Consider the following 12,715-nt stretch of genomic DNA (forward strand, 5'->3'; position numbering starts at 1 on the left):
CCACCTGGGTCAAAAATAAAGGGATGGTAGATGTTCAGGTTATCAATTTTCCCTCCTGCCTGTGCATTTCAAATATACAGTAATAATAAATAACAATAAATGTGTTCAAATGATCCATTGTCTAAATCTTTGACATAAAAAATTTTCACTAAGAGTAAATGGAATAAAATACCCATCAGGCACTACGAGGTATCAGTTAAACTGAAACTCAGTAAAATGACTTAGTCAAAGATAAGAAACTGAAGACTAGATGATCCCTGCAGAGTATGTTATGAAATCTTTTCATTATTATGTAACTTTCTTGCCTGAAAGATGTACCTCACCTATTAAAACACTTGTATCTGCCTACTTAGACTTGAAAAAAATTGTTTTTCAACTCTTCAAAATGGAGAATGTCAGTGTACTTTGAACCATTTGTCAAAAACATAAAAAAGCAACAACCCCCGATGAGGGAAAATGAAAATTTTTTTTTTTTTTTTTTTTTTTTTTTTTTTTTTTGAGGCGGAGTCTGTCGCCCAGACTGAAGTGCAGTGGCGCGATCTCGGCTCACTGCAATCTCTGCCTCCCGGGTTCACGCCATTCTCCTGTCTCAGCCTCCTCACCCGGCTAGCTTTTCATATTTTTTAGTAGAGACAGGGTTTCACCGTGTTAGCCAGGATGGTTTCGATCTCCTGACCTCGTGATCCGCCCGTCTCGGCCTCCCAAAGTGCTGGGATTACAGGCTTGAGCCACCGCGCCCGGCCCGGGGAAAAAGCTTTAATAAAGAGGACCAACAAAGCCAGAAATTGGTTATCTCAAAAAACTAATAAAATTGTCAAATCTCTGGCAAGACTGATCAAGAAAACAAGATAAGTTACCATAAATTATATTAGAAATAGAAAAGAAGATATAACTGTAATTATAGCAGAAATGTACAATAGAAAATAATAATATTATATACAACTTTATGCCAATAAATTTCAAAATCATAAATGAAATATGTAATTTACTGGAAAACTATACATTACAAAAACTGATACAAGAAGAAACAGAAAATCATAATGATTCATATGCATTAAAGAAACTGAATCATAAAAAAATTAAAGAAATAGAATTCATAAAAGAAATTGAAATAATTCAAAATCTTTCCTTAAAGAAAATATGAGACCCATTGTTTTATTGTTAAATATTACCAGACATCTAAGGGTTAAATAACTTCAAGCTTTACAATATTTTCAAATGATAAATCCCTAATTCATATTATGACACCAGCTTAACCTTAATGCTAAAACTGGTCCCAGCCAGCACATTAAAGTTTTTGGAAAATTAATAGGGTTGGAAAGGGTAAAACGAAGCTACCATTCAGAGATGATAGACTTGTTCACATAGAAGACCCAAAGAAGCTTACACATTATTAGAATTAAAATAAGATTAGTAAAATTTCCAAACACTAAATCAATATACCAGGTTAACTGCCTTTCTCTTCACCAGCTACTGTCAATTAGAATATGCAAATAAAAATATTTTATTAATAATTTAATACTAGCAATAAAAATATAAAATACCTAGGAGTAAGTCCAACAAAAGATGTACGAGACTTATATGTAAAATTATAAAACTTTTAAAGAAGGCATTAAAGAAAAAAAATTTTTTTTTTGAGACAGAGTTTCTCTCTTGTCACTCAGGCTGGAGTGCAATGGCGTGGTCTTGGCTCACTGCAACCTCTGTCTCCGGGTTCAAGCAATTCTCCTGCCTCAGCCTCCTGAGTAGCTGGGATTACAGGTGCCAGCGACCATGCCTGGCTAATTTTTGTATTTTTAGTAGAGATGAGATTTCACCATGTTGGTCAGGCTGGTCTCGAATTCCTGACCTCAGGTCATTCACCCACCTTGGCCTCCCAAAGTGCTGGGATTATAGGCGTGAGCCACCACACCCAGCCAAAACATTTTTAAGACTGGAAAGATGACACGTTTATAGATAAAGACTCAATATTTAAAGTCACAAATGCCTCCACCCCAATGATTTATGGATTCAATGTAAATCCAATCAAAATCTCAAAAAGGGTCCATCATGAAATTTGACAAGATGATTCTAAAATTTATAAGGAAGACCAAAAAGTCAATAATACAGCAAAGACATTCATGCAAAATAAAAGAGAAGGATGTGCTTACCAGGTATCAAGACTTATTATTCTATAGCTACTGTATTAATTTAAATGATGCAGTCATTGTGTAGGGACAGACAAACCGAATCAACGGAGCAGCCACAGACCCAGCATACATGGAAAACTGATGAGACCATTCAATCTGTGGTGCTGAAGCAATGATCCATATTTAAAAAGATGAAAACGTATCCCTACCTTACACTATTCAAGGTAAATTAAGGAATTTATCAATTCAAGACAGATTAAGGAGCTTCAATGTGAAAAGCAAAACTTTTAAACTTTTAGTATGCAGTACCTTAAAGTAGGGAGAGATTTCTCAAATAAGATATAAAAATCACTAACTATAAAGTATTGAAGAATTCAACTACAGTATAAATCAGGGGTCCCCAACCCCCAGGCCACAAACCAGTACCTGTCCGTGGCCTGTCAGGAACCCAGCTGCACATCAGGAGGTGAGTGGAGGGCAAGTGAGCTTTACCACCTGAACTCTGCCTCCTGTCAGATCAGCCCAGACATTTGATTCTCATAGGAGCTCGAACCCCATGTGAACCGTGCATGCAAGGGATCTAGGTTGCATGCGCCTTATGAGAATCTAATGGCTGATGATCTGTCACTGTCTCCCTTCACTCCCAGATGGGGCTGTCTAGTTGCAGGAAAACAAGCTCAGGGCTCCCACTGATTCTACATTATGGCGAGTAAGTAATAATAATAGAAATAAAGTGTGGAATAAATGTAATGTGCTTAAATCATCCCAAAACCACCCCCCACCTCACCCCGCCTGTCAATGGAAAAATTGTCTTCCACAAAACCGATCCCTGGTGCCAGAAAGGTTGGGGACCGCTTGTGTATGTTACAATTTGTGATAGTCAAAAGATATAGTGGTCCCCTCTTATATCTTGGGGAGACACTCCAAGACCCCCAGTAGATGCCTGAAACCACAGATAGTCCCCAACCCTATATATAGTATGTATAGTTGTTCCTATACTTACAAACTTGTAATCAAGTTTAATTTATAAAAGAGGCACAGTAAGAGATTAACAAGAATAATATAACAGGTATACTGTAATAAAAGTTATATGAATGTGGTCTCTAGCTCTCTTTCTTCCTCAAAATACAGAAATATTTTTGGGCCTCGATTGACCACAGGTAACAAATCTCAGAAGGTGAAACAGTGGATAAGGGTGGCCTTCTGTATTATAAAGACAGCAAAAAAGGTATGCCTTGAAACAAGATTTTTAGAGCACATTTGATGAATTGTTTCTATTCTATATTGTTGTATAACTACAAATTTTCTAGCTGGAAACAATAACTATTTTACTACCTGTGAGTCTCTGAATCAGGAATGTGGGCTGAGCTCAATGAGCAGTTCTTCTCTTTCCTGGGGCGTTAGTGGGGATCACAGGTGCATTCAGCTGGGAGCTTGGCTGAGGCTTCCAAGACAGTTTCATTTGTATGGATAGAGCATCAGCTGAGGCGGTTGAATGAGCAGCGGCTGCCTGGGCCTCTCTTTCTCTGTATACCATGTCTCATCGTGTGGAGAGTCTCTCTGCATGGCCTCTCTCTCCATCAGGATAGCTGAAGCTTTTCGCACAGCCGCTAACTTCCAAGACTGTGAAATGGAAACCATAAGGCCTCTAAGGCTTTGGCCTGGAGCTAACGCATCATCACTGCCATATTCTATTGATCAAAGCAACACACAGGGCCACCTCCAATCCAAGAGGAGGTGCGATAACCCCACCTCATGATGAAAGGTGGCAGGTGGCGCGCACCTGCAGGGATGAGAGGAATTGTTGGCAGCCTTTTCTGCAGACATTCTATGCACTGATAAGGTTTTAATATCCAAAATATGTAAAGGATTCCCATGAATCATCAAGAAAAGATAAAATAGAAAATGCAAAACACAGACATCCGTAGAAGAGAAACATGAATGGCCTGTAAACATATGGAAAGATGTTTACTCTTATTATTCAAGAAAAATATATTAAATCTACCAAAGAGTGAAAATTTGAAAGTCAGACAAGACCAAGTATTGGTGGGAACTGTTATATAGAGCTAATGTGAGTGTAAAATTACACATTACTTGAGAAAACAATTTTGCATCGCCTAGTAAAGATGAGTGTATATACACAGCAGTCCCACTCTTGGGAAAATTCTTGTACATATGTCCTGAAGACAAGTAAAATAATATTCTTAGGAGGATTTGGGAGGTTGGGGGGAAATACTAAAAACAACCTAATTGCCAATCAATGATTGAATGGAGAAATAAGCGGCAGTGGATTCATATCACGGAATACTATAATCCACAGCTAGACATGCCTCAATGTGGATGAAGCTTGAAAACACGATGTTGAAGTGGAAAAGAGTCCCAGAAGGTAATTTCAGTGTAATTCTATTTATATACAAAGCTCACAAACAGGAAAACTGAACAATATATTGTTTAGAGCGCCAAACTTATGTGCTTGCGCGTGTGTGCGCGCATGCGCGCGCGCGCGCACACACACACACACACACACACATATGTATGAGGGAAATGCTTAGCCCAAATTTCAGAATAGAGGGTAACTGGAGTGGGGAAAGGGAGGAGGCAAACATGGACTTCAGAGATACTGGTAATATTCTCTCTCTCACTCTCTCTCCTTTGAGCTCAATCATAGTTATATAGGTGTTTGTTCAAATATTATTCAAATATTTTTAGTTCTGAGAGTATTGATTATATACACATTCTGCACGTAGAAAGTTTTTTTTTTTTTTGAGACGGAGTCTTGCTCTGCCACCCAGGCTGGAGTTCAGTGGCCGGATCTCAGCTCACTGCAAGCTCCGCCTCCCGGGTTTACGCCATTCTCCCACCTCAGCCTCCCGAGTAGCTGGGACTACAGGCGCCCGCCACCTCGCCCGGCTAGTTTTTTGTATTTTTTTTAAGTAGAGACAGGGTTTCACCGTATTAGCCAGGATGGTCTCGATCTCCTGACCTCGTGATCCGCCCGTCTCGGCCTCCCAAAGTGCTGGGATTACAGGCTTGAGCCACCGCGCCCGGCCGAAAGTATTTTTTAAAAAACAGATCTCACTCTATTGCCCAGGCTGGAGTATAGTGGCACGATCTTGGTTCACTGCAGACTCTGCCTCCCGGGTTCAAGCGATTGTTCTGCCTCAGCCTTCCAAGTAGCTGAGATTACTGGCATACGCCAGCACATCAGCTAATTTTTGTATTTCTAGTAGAGATGGAGTTTTTAGTAGAGATGTTGGCCAGGCTGGTCTCGAACTCCTGACCTCAAGTGATCCACCCACCTCAGCCTCCCAAAGTGCTGGGATTACAGGTGTGAGCCACTGTGTCTGGCCTAGAATGCATTTTTAAAGTAGCAAGGGATCTTTCAATAAATTGCTGAGAACAAAACACCTTGATGACATGAACAGAAAAATGATACTTTCATGTATGACCATGGGAAAGACTTCAGATTGGCATGTGACTCAATCCTTTCTTGTTCCCATACACTGAAATACCTGGAGATGAAATGTCTGGGAATTGCTTCCAAATAATCTGACGGGGGTAGATAATGATGCAACATATCAACCGCGAGTTGGTCACTGCTGAAGCTGGGTTCATTTGTACTCTTCTCCCTCCTATTGTGTATGTGTGAGGAGGGGTAAGAGGGGACAAGGGTTGAGAACCCTCATCAGAAGATAACTGGAACAAGTGAAGATATTTATGGATTATCTGAATGCTAAGCATTCCCTGCTATAAAGCATAAAACAGAGGAGATTAAAAAAGAGAGGGGAACAAAATGAAGGGGGACTCGCCAGCTTTTTACATGCAGGAAAGAGTCTAGTTGGCCAGAACACATAAAATGTGCAAGCATGAGAACACGAAAGACCCAGCCAGGCTGGCATGGGAGGCGGGGGAGGAGGTGGGATCTGGAAGGCCAGCCATGGACGGCTCTAGAGCTGTGCATGAGTCCACCCCACTGCTGCTGCTGTTGCTGCAAACCTTCAGAGCAGTGCTGTGGCCCTGAGCCCTTGGGCTGGCCAGAGGAAGCCCACAAACAGGACGCTGTGGCCATCCTGTAGTGCCACACCGGCTATCAGCCACCCGACTTGGGTGGTCTATGACAGAGGAAGCCCCATCACCAGACTCTCCCCTTCTAAGACTGACTCCAAGACTCTGAGACCCTGACTGCCCTTTGAAGACTCTGACTCTGGACTTCCATGGTTTGCAGCTGCCAACCCAGTTCCCACCATACCTGAGTACCCATCAGCCCTTCACAGGACTCAGGCCACCCCCAATTTCCACCTTCCAAGTTCACAGGCTCACCTCCTATGCCTAACCAAGTAGACCCCTGCAGTTCTGAACGTGCTCCCCTTCTGGCTTCTACTACTTTCTACGTGTTCTTCCCCCTGCATAAAAGCCTTCTGCTCCTCCTTACCGCTTGTTCTCTTGGGCAGTTCATAGTCATTTTACCAGAATGGGCTCAAGTGTGTCCTCCTCCTCCAGGGAGGCGTCTCCCTGACTCCGCAGGCTGAGCAGAGCTGTTCGTCCTCTGCTACACAGCATCGTCCTCGGGGCTATAAGTATTTGCAACATGGCTGGCTCTTTCCACCCTGCTGAACTGTTCCTCTGCTAAATATTGGAGCCTCTTGTAGAGGAATCCGAAGATGAGTTTTCAGCTCTATGTTAGAAGGTACTCATTAGAGCCAGAAAATGAAGGAAAATCTTCTCTTCCAATCACAATCTCCTATCTCTGTGACCCCCATTATACATAGAAAAATGGTCTCAAAAGCATATGTTTGCTATTTCAATGATTGTAGAAAGTATCAGAGGAAGGCGATTATGTTTGCAAGGGGATGTTGCAGTTTAATCCTGGTTTTTGTTCTTTTCGATTTTCCATAATTATGTGTTGCTGTGATTTAGATGAAGTTAGCCTAGACAAGTTTTGCTGAAATAAAGGACTGCAGTTGATGCCCTCCTCCCCTGTGTATTGGTTCCTCCTTCATATTAAATGAACGCTTTCACCAACCTCCACCAGAAGCAAAGTCACACCAACCCCTAAGTGAGCCAGGGTGGAGGGAAAAGGAGAGAAGAGAGAAGGTACCGAGTTTTAGAAAGCTATAATACCAGTCCCCTTCTTACAGGGAAAGAGAGATCAGGCTCATTAAACATTAGGTTGGGCACGGTGGCTCATGCCTGTAATCCCAGCACTTTGGGAGGCTGAGGCACGGAGGCTGAGGAGTTCACTTTGGGAGGCTGAACTCCTTACTTGAGGTCAGGAGTTCAAGACCAAACTGGCCAACATGGTGAAACGCCATCTCTACGAAAAATACAAAAAATTAGCCAGGCATGGTGGTGCACACCTGTAATCCTAGCTACTCAAGAGGCTGAGGCAAGAGAATAGCTTGAACCTGGGAGGCAGAGGTTGCAGTGAGCCGAGATTGCACCACTGCATTCCAGCCTGTGTAAGAGAAGGAGACTCCATCTCAAAAAATAAAATTAAATATTAATCATTTTTAAAATTACATCAAGAAACCTATGCTAAAAAGGAGGATGTGGTTGGACTGGTTCATTTTTCTCCTCTAGTTTTGAGCTCCCATGCTCAAGAAGAAGAACAAAGCTAGCTGTGGCCAAACTTGGCGATTTAAACTTCTGCCATATCCATGGTATCTGTTTTTATTTAGTAATATTGTATATTTTTATCCAGCACTGTTCTATTGCACATATGATATAGTACATGTGCAATGTTTTGGATCATATCTATGGTACAGAACAGAGGGCAATTACTCTAATTTATGGGTGATCCCAATTGTCACTTCCCCCAAACAGCAATGGAATTTTTCAATATCTTCAGAACAAATCCCTCCTCTGGAGCAGTAAGCATAATATGACAGTGTGTCAACCATGGATTTGTTTCAAGATTATTTACTTACAATTCAACAACACTACTGGCTCATGGAATGCCCCGTCAGCAAAAGCTGCATTGTTTGAAGTAGCTTGGGGAGACAGCCAGGGTTTCAGAATCCAAAGAATGTAGTTTTCCTAAATACCTCAGGATTACGAGATGCTATAGAACTAATAAATTTGCTCCTTAAAATAGTCCAGAAGGAATCCTTAACCATGGCTACATGTTTGAAAGTTTAGGTTATTAATGGGGAGAGAGAATGCTGTTTTGTCCCTTAGGCTCACATAATGAGTACCATGGGCAACTTTTTTCTCCCTTTCTTCTCTTTATGATTATTTTTAAAAGGATAAATTCCAGAGGTGGATAACCTTTTGGAAAACAATGATGAAATGATGAGAGATGATGTGCAAGAGACCCACGCAATGAAACCTTTTAAGTTGGAAAATGCTTACCTGGTGCTGATGGTTGCTTCTCGGGATGGTGAGTTGGGCAATCTCATCCATCTATGGATAAACTGGATCGTGCTCTGTAGGTGTAACCAGTAATACAGTAACACAATGGAATCGAATGTTCTACAACTGGTTTATTGTTTTCATACTAGATCTAACCTATATTTACTAAGTTGGTGCAAAATAAATTAAAAGTAATGGCAGAAAACCGCAATTACTTTTGCACCAACCTAATACATCATATTTTAAAACGTTCAAAGCATTTTCCCATCTGCAATCTAATTTCTCTCGCAGTCACTCAGAGAAAGAAGTTATGATTATCACCAATTACAAATGAGGAAGTTCCAGCTCAGAAGACTTAGCAACTTGCCTAAGTTCACCTGGAAAATGGGTGGAAGAGTGTGGATGAAAGCTCAGGTCTCTTAGTCCAGTGGTCATAACCTCTAGCCTATCCATGATGTATTTAGTTGTGCAAATTCATATTTTATGAAGCATGCACAGAGACTTCATCCACAGTAATGAACTTTTAAACTGAGAGCAAATCTTTCCAGAATAAAAAATCCACCGCTCAGCCCCCATTGCAGCTTCACGTGTCCAGTGGAATGTGAGCAGAAAGGATGAAGACAACTTTTGGTACATAAAAGGCTTGTGCACTCCCCTGTCTTGGCCAAGGTCCCCCTGAGACTAGAATCTAAACCTAAAATTCAACTGCAGGTTTATTTGGGAAGTGATCTCAGGGAGCATGGCTGAGGGATAGAGAGGGTGGCAAGAAAGAGGGGAGGTCAATGCAAGAAAGAGGTACTAAGTTGGACACTCTTATGGGTGACTGGTGCTCAATCCCACAGGACCTTGTGATGGGAAGACATAAGGGGGAAATATCCACTGATACTAGTCTGCCATTCATCAAGGTGTTAAGTGTACACTGCTGTGATGTCTAGAAGCCCCAGAACAGAAATTGAGAGGCTTGGGGCATGGGCCAAAGTGAGGTACTAACAGGTTGCAATTGTGCAAACTGGCAAAGTCTGCACAGATCTGATCATCACAGGAGTAGTTAGGTGGGGCTGAGAGGATTTGAAATCATCTTTAAGTAGTTTCCCTTCCCGCTGGGAAAGATGCCTGTGGTAGTAAGCCAGCTCAGACCATGTAGACAAGGGCAAACCACCTGGGAGGCCTGGGGCGATAATACTGAAGGATCTTGGCACCCTGGAAATATCTAAGTAGCCATGTGAACTTGAGCTGTACAAGAGAGAAATAAATCTATTTCATTTAAGCGACCCTTATTGTGCAAACTAATAAAAAATACATCTGATAATCATGAGCTACAAACATCAAACTGGAGAGACTTGTTTAGACCAGCGAATAAAAAGTTTAGGTGTTACTAAGCAGCAAAGCCATGGTCCATATGATGAGCACATTGAAAATTTCACCTCTGTTTGGCTCAGTCCGCAACACGAAAGAACAATTGTGACAATTGGTACTGAATTATTGAATTCGCTGGATGGTGTTGCCATCCAAACACAACCCCTCCAAATACTTTATAAAATACACACATTCTTAGGCCAGGCACAGTTTCTCACTCCTGTAATCTCAGCATTTTGGGAGGCCAAGGCGGGCAGATCACCTGAGGTCAGGAGTTCAAGACCAGCCTGGCCAACATGGTGAAACCCTGTCTCTACTAAAAATACAAAAGTTAGCCAGGCGTAGTGGTGGGCACCTGTAATCCAGCTACTCAGGAGGCTGAGGCAGGAGAATTGCTCGAACCTGGGTGGTGGAGGTTGCAGTGAGCTGAGATGGTGCCATTGCACTCTAGCTTGGGCAACAAAAGTGAAACTCCATCCCCAAAAAATAAATGAGTAAATAAATAAAATAAAATATACATGTTCAAGACTTAGCACACTGTATTTTAAGCTGAAGCAATGTAATGATAATTTTTTTTACAAATATGATTTTATGCCATTGTATCATACCAGTTATCAAGAACTGATATAGCTTTAGCACACTAAATATACCCCTCACTGAATAAACTTTAGCTAGTAAGTGACTAAATTTGACAGAGCCTTGAATAGGATATATAAAGGGACTGTGTTAACTGCTTTCCTTCAAAGTGCACATACTGACTTGAGGAAAAATCTGTGCCACATTATGAAGGAGGAAGTAGGTACAGGGAGTGGGGGATAACTTGACGAAAGTGGCCCAACTCGAAACTGGCAGAGCTGGGATTTGAACCCAGGCATGCTTGACTCAGAAGTTTCTGCTTTACTCATTGCGCTAAATCTGATTGAAGAAAGTTTTAGCTCTGATATTCTCTGGGACACTAGAACACCTAAAATAAATAGTTTGCTCGCCTGGTGCTTAAAGGGAGGGCCATAAAGGAAGAGCACGATGTCAGGATCAGAAGACTCGGCCATGCATGTGGCTCACTCTGTCATCCCAGCACTTTGGGAGGCTGAGGCAGGAGGATCACTTGAGCCCAAGAGTTGAGACCAGCTTGGGCAACATAGTGAGACCCCCATCTCTACAAAAAATAAAAAAGTCAGCTGGGCATGGCAGTGCACACCTATAGTCCCAGCTACTTGGAAGGCTTAGGTGGGAGGATCACTTGAGCCAGGAGGTCGAGGCTGCAGTGAGCCATGATTGTGCCACTGCACTCCAGCCTGGGCAACAGAGGAAGATTCTGTCTCGAAAATAAATAAATAAAAAGATCAGAAGACCAGTGTTGTTCTCTGTGTGAATAGGAAAACAGCTGAGACTGTCTGACCTCAGGCACTTCCTTGATAAAATGGGAATAATACAACCTACCTTACAGGCTTTTGGAGATGTTAAATGAGTGTATGTGTATATATGCTTTATAAACCATAAAGTACTACATTTACTTACTGTGGGCCATGCACAGTATTAAAGCACTTTACATGGATAATCTCCTTTAATCACCACTACAACCCTATGAGCTAATTATTCTTCTGTTTGTGGTATAGGAATTTGAAGCTCAGCTTGCCCGTGGCCAAGTAACTAGTAGAAGGAGGAGGCTGATGTTCAAAGGCAGTCACAAAGGGCTTATGGGTCCACACTCAAGCCCCCCACCACACTGCTGCCCTGTACACGTGGTCATATGGCCACTACCTACATATTTACATGCCACCTACATAATGTGGACAACCCGTCTCAGATTCAAACGGACTCTATAGCTGCAACATTCCTGCCTTCTCCTCACTGGAGTGTTAACAGGCTCTGGCAGAAGTGGAATGACGAGAATCAGAGGACAGACATCTCTCTGGGAGCTGCTTTTTCCTAAGACCAGGGATACAATTTCCGAACACATTCTTAATTTTATCCCATTTATCTAGACATTAGTCCTAGTCTGATAAATTTCTGGAGTGCCCTCATGCTAAATTTGAATTTATTTATTTTTTGTGTATTATAATTCATCCTTAATGAATCAGGAATTCTAAGGTACCTCTTTATCTTAAAGAGTACCTAAGCATAAAATATATGGCTTATGTTTTAGTCTCTAAAATTTGGCTGTGTTGGGAAATTAAGATGTTTACAGTCTAAGCCAGGTACAGTGGCTCAGGTCTGAAATCTCAGCACTTTGGGAGGCTGAGGTGAGAGGGTCACTAGAGGCCAGGAGTTTGAGACCAGCCTGGGCAACAGAGCAAAACCTCATCTCTATAAATATTTTTTAAAAAATAACTAGCTGAGGCCAGGCGAGGTGGCCCATGCCTGTAATCTCAGCACTTTGGGAGGTTGAGGGCAAATCGGTTGAGGTCGGGAGTTCAAGACCAGCCTGATGAACATGGTGAAACCCCGTCTCTACTAAAAATACAAAAATTAGCCGGCCATGGTGGTGCGTGCCTGTAATCCCAGCTACTCGGGAGGCTGAGGCAGGAGAATCGCTTGAACCCGGGAGGCGAAGGTTGCAGTGAGCCATGATCACGCCATTGCACTCTAGCCTGGGCAACAAGAGCAAAACTTTGTCTCAAAATAAAAATAAAAGTAAAAATGATTAGCTGGGCATGATGGCATGTGCCTATAGTCCCAGCTACTCAGGAGGCTGAAGCGGGAGGATCATTTGAGTCCAGGAGGTCAAGGCTGCAGTGAGCCCTGACTGTGTCACCGAACCCTAGCCTGGGTGACAGAGTGAGACCCTGTCTCTGAAACTATATAAATATATAAATATTTTAAAAAGATGTTCACAGCTTTAAAGCAGAAAGAGAGGCTAAGAATGTCTACCACTTTCT

The 12,715-nt window shown here is 42.1% G+C and overlaps 1 long non-coding RNA gene across 2 annotated transcripts in view; it reads right to left on the reverse strand.

The window, feature by feature from the left end:
* LOC108530568 (uncharacterized) overlaps positions 1-12,715 on the reverse strand; it is a 30,473-nt gene that overhangs the window by 9,487 nt on the left and 8,271 nt on the right. For both annotated transcript variants that reach the window (XR_001885883.1, XR_001885882.1), the window contains exons 3-4: positions 8,481-8,554; positions 3,465-3,752 (exon numbers count right to left, since the gene is read on the reverse strand). This is a non-coding gene — a long non-coding RNA (uncharacterized LOC108530568). The remainder of the gene's footprint in view (positions 1-3,464; positions 3,753-8,480; positions 8,555-12,715) is intronic.

Source organism: Rhinopithecus bieti, unplaced genomic scaffold (genome assembly GCF_001698545.2).
Source record: "Rhinopithecus bieti isolate Rb0 unplaced genomic scaffold, ASM169854v2 scaffold_6946, whole genome shotgun sequence".
Lineage (NCBI taxonomy): Eukaryota > Metazoa > Chordata > Mammalia > Primates > Cercopithecidae > Rhinopithecus > Rhinopithecus bieti.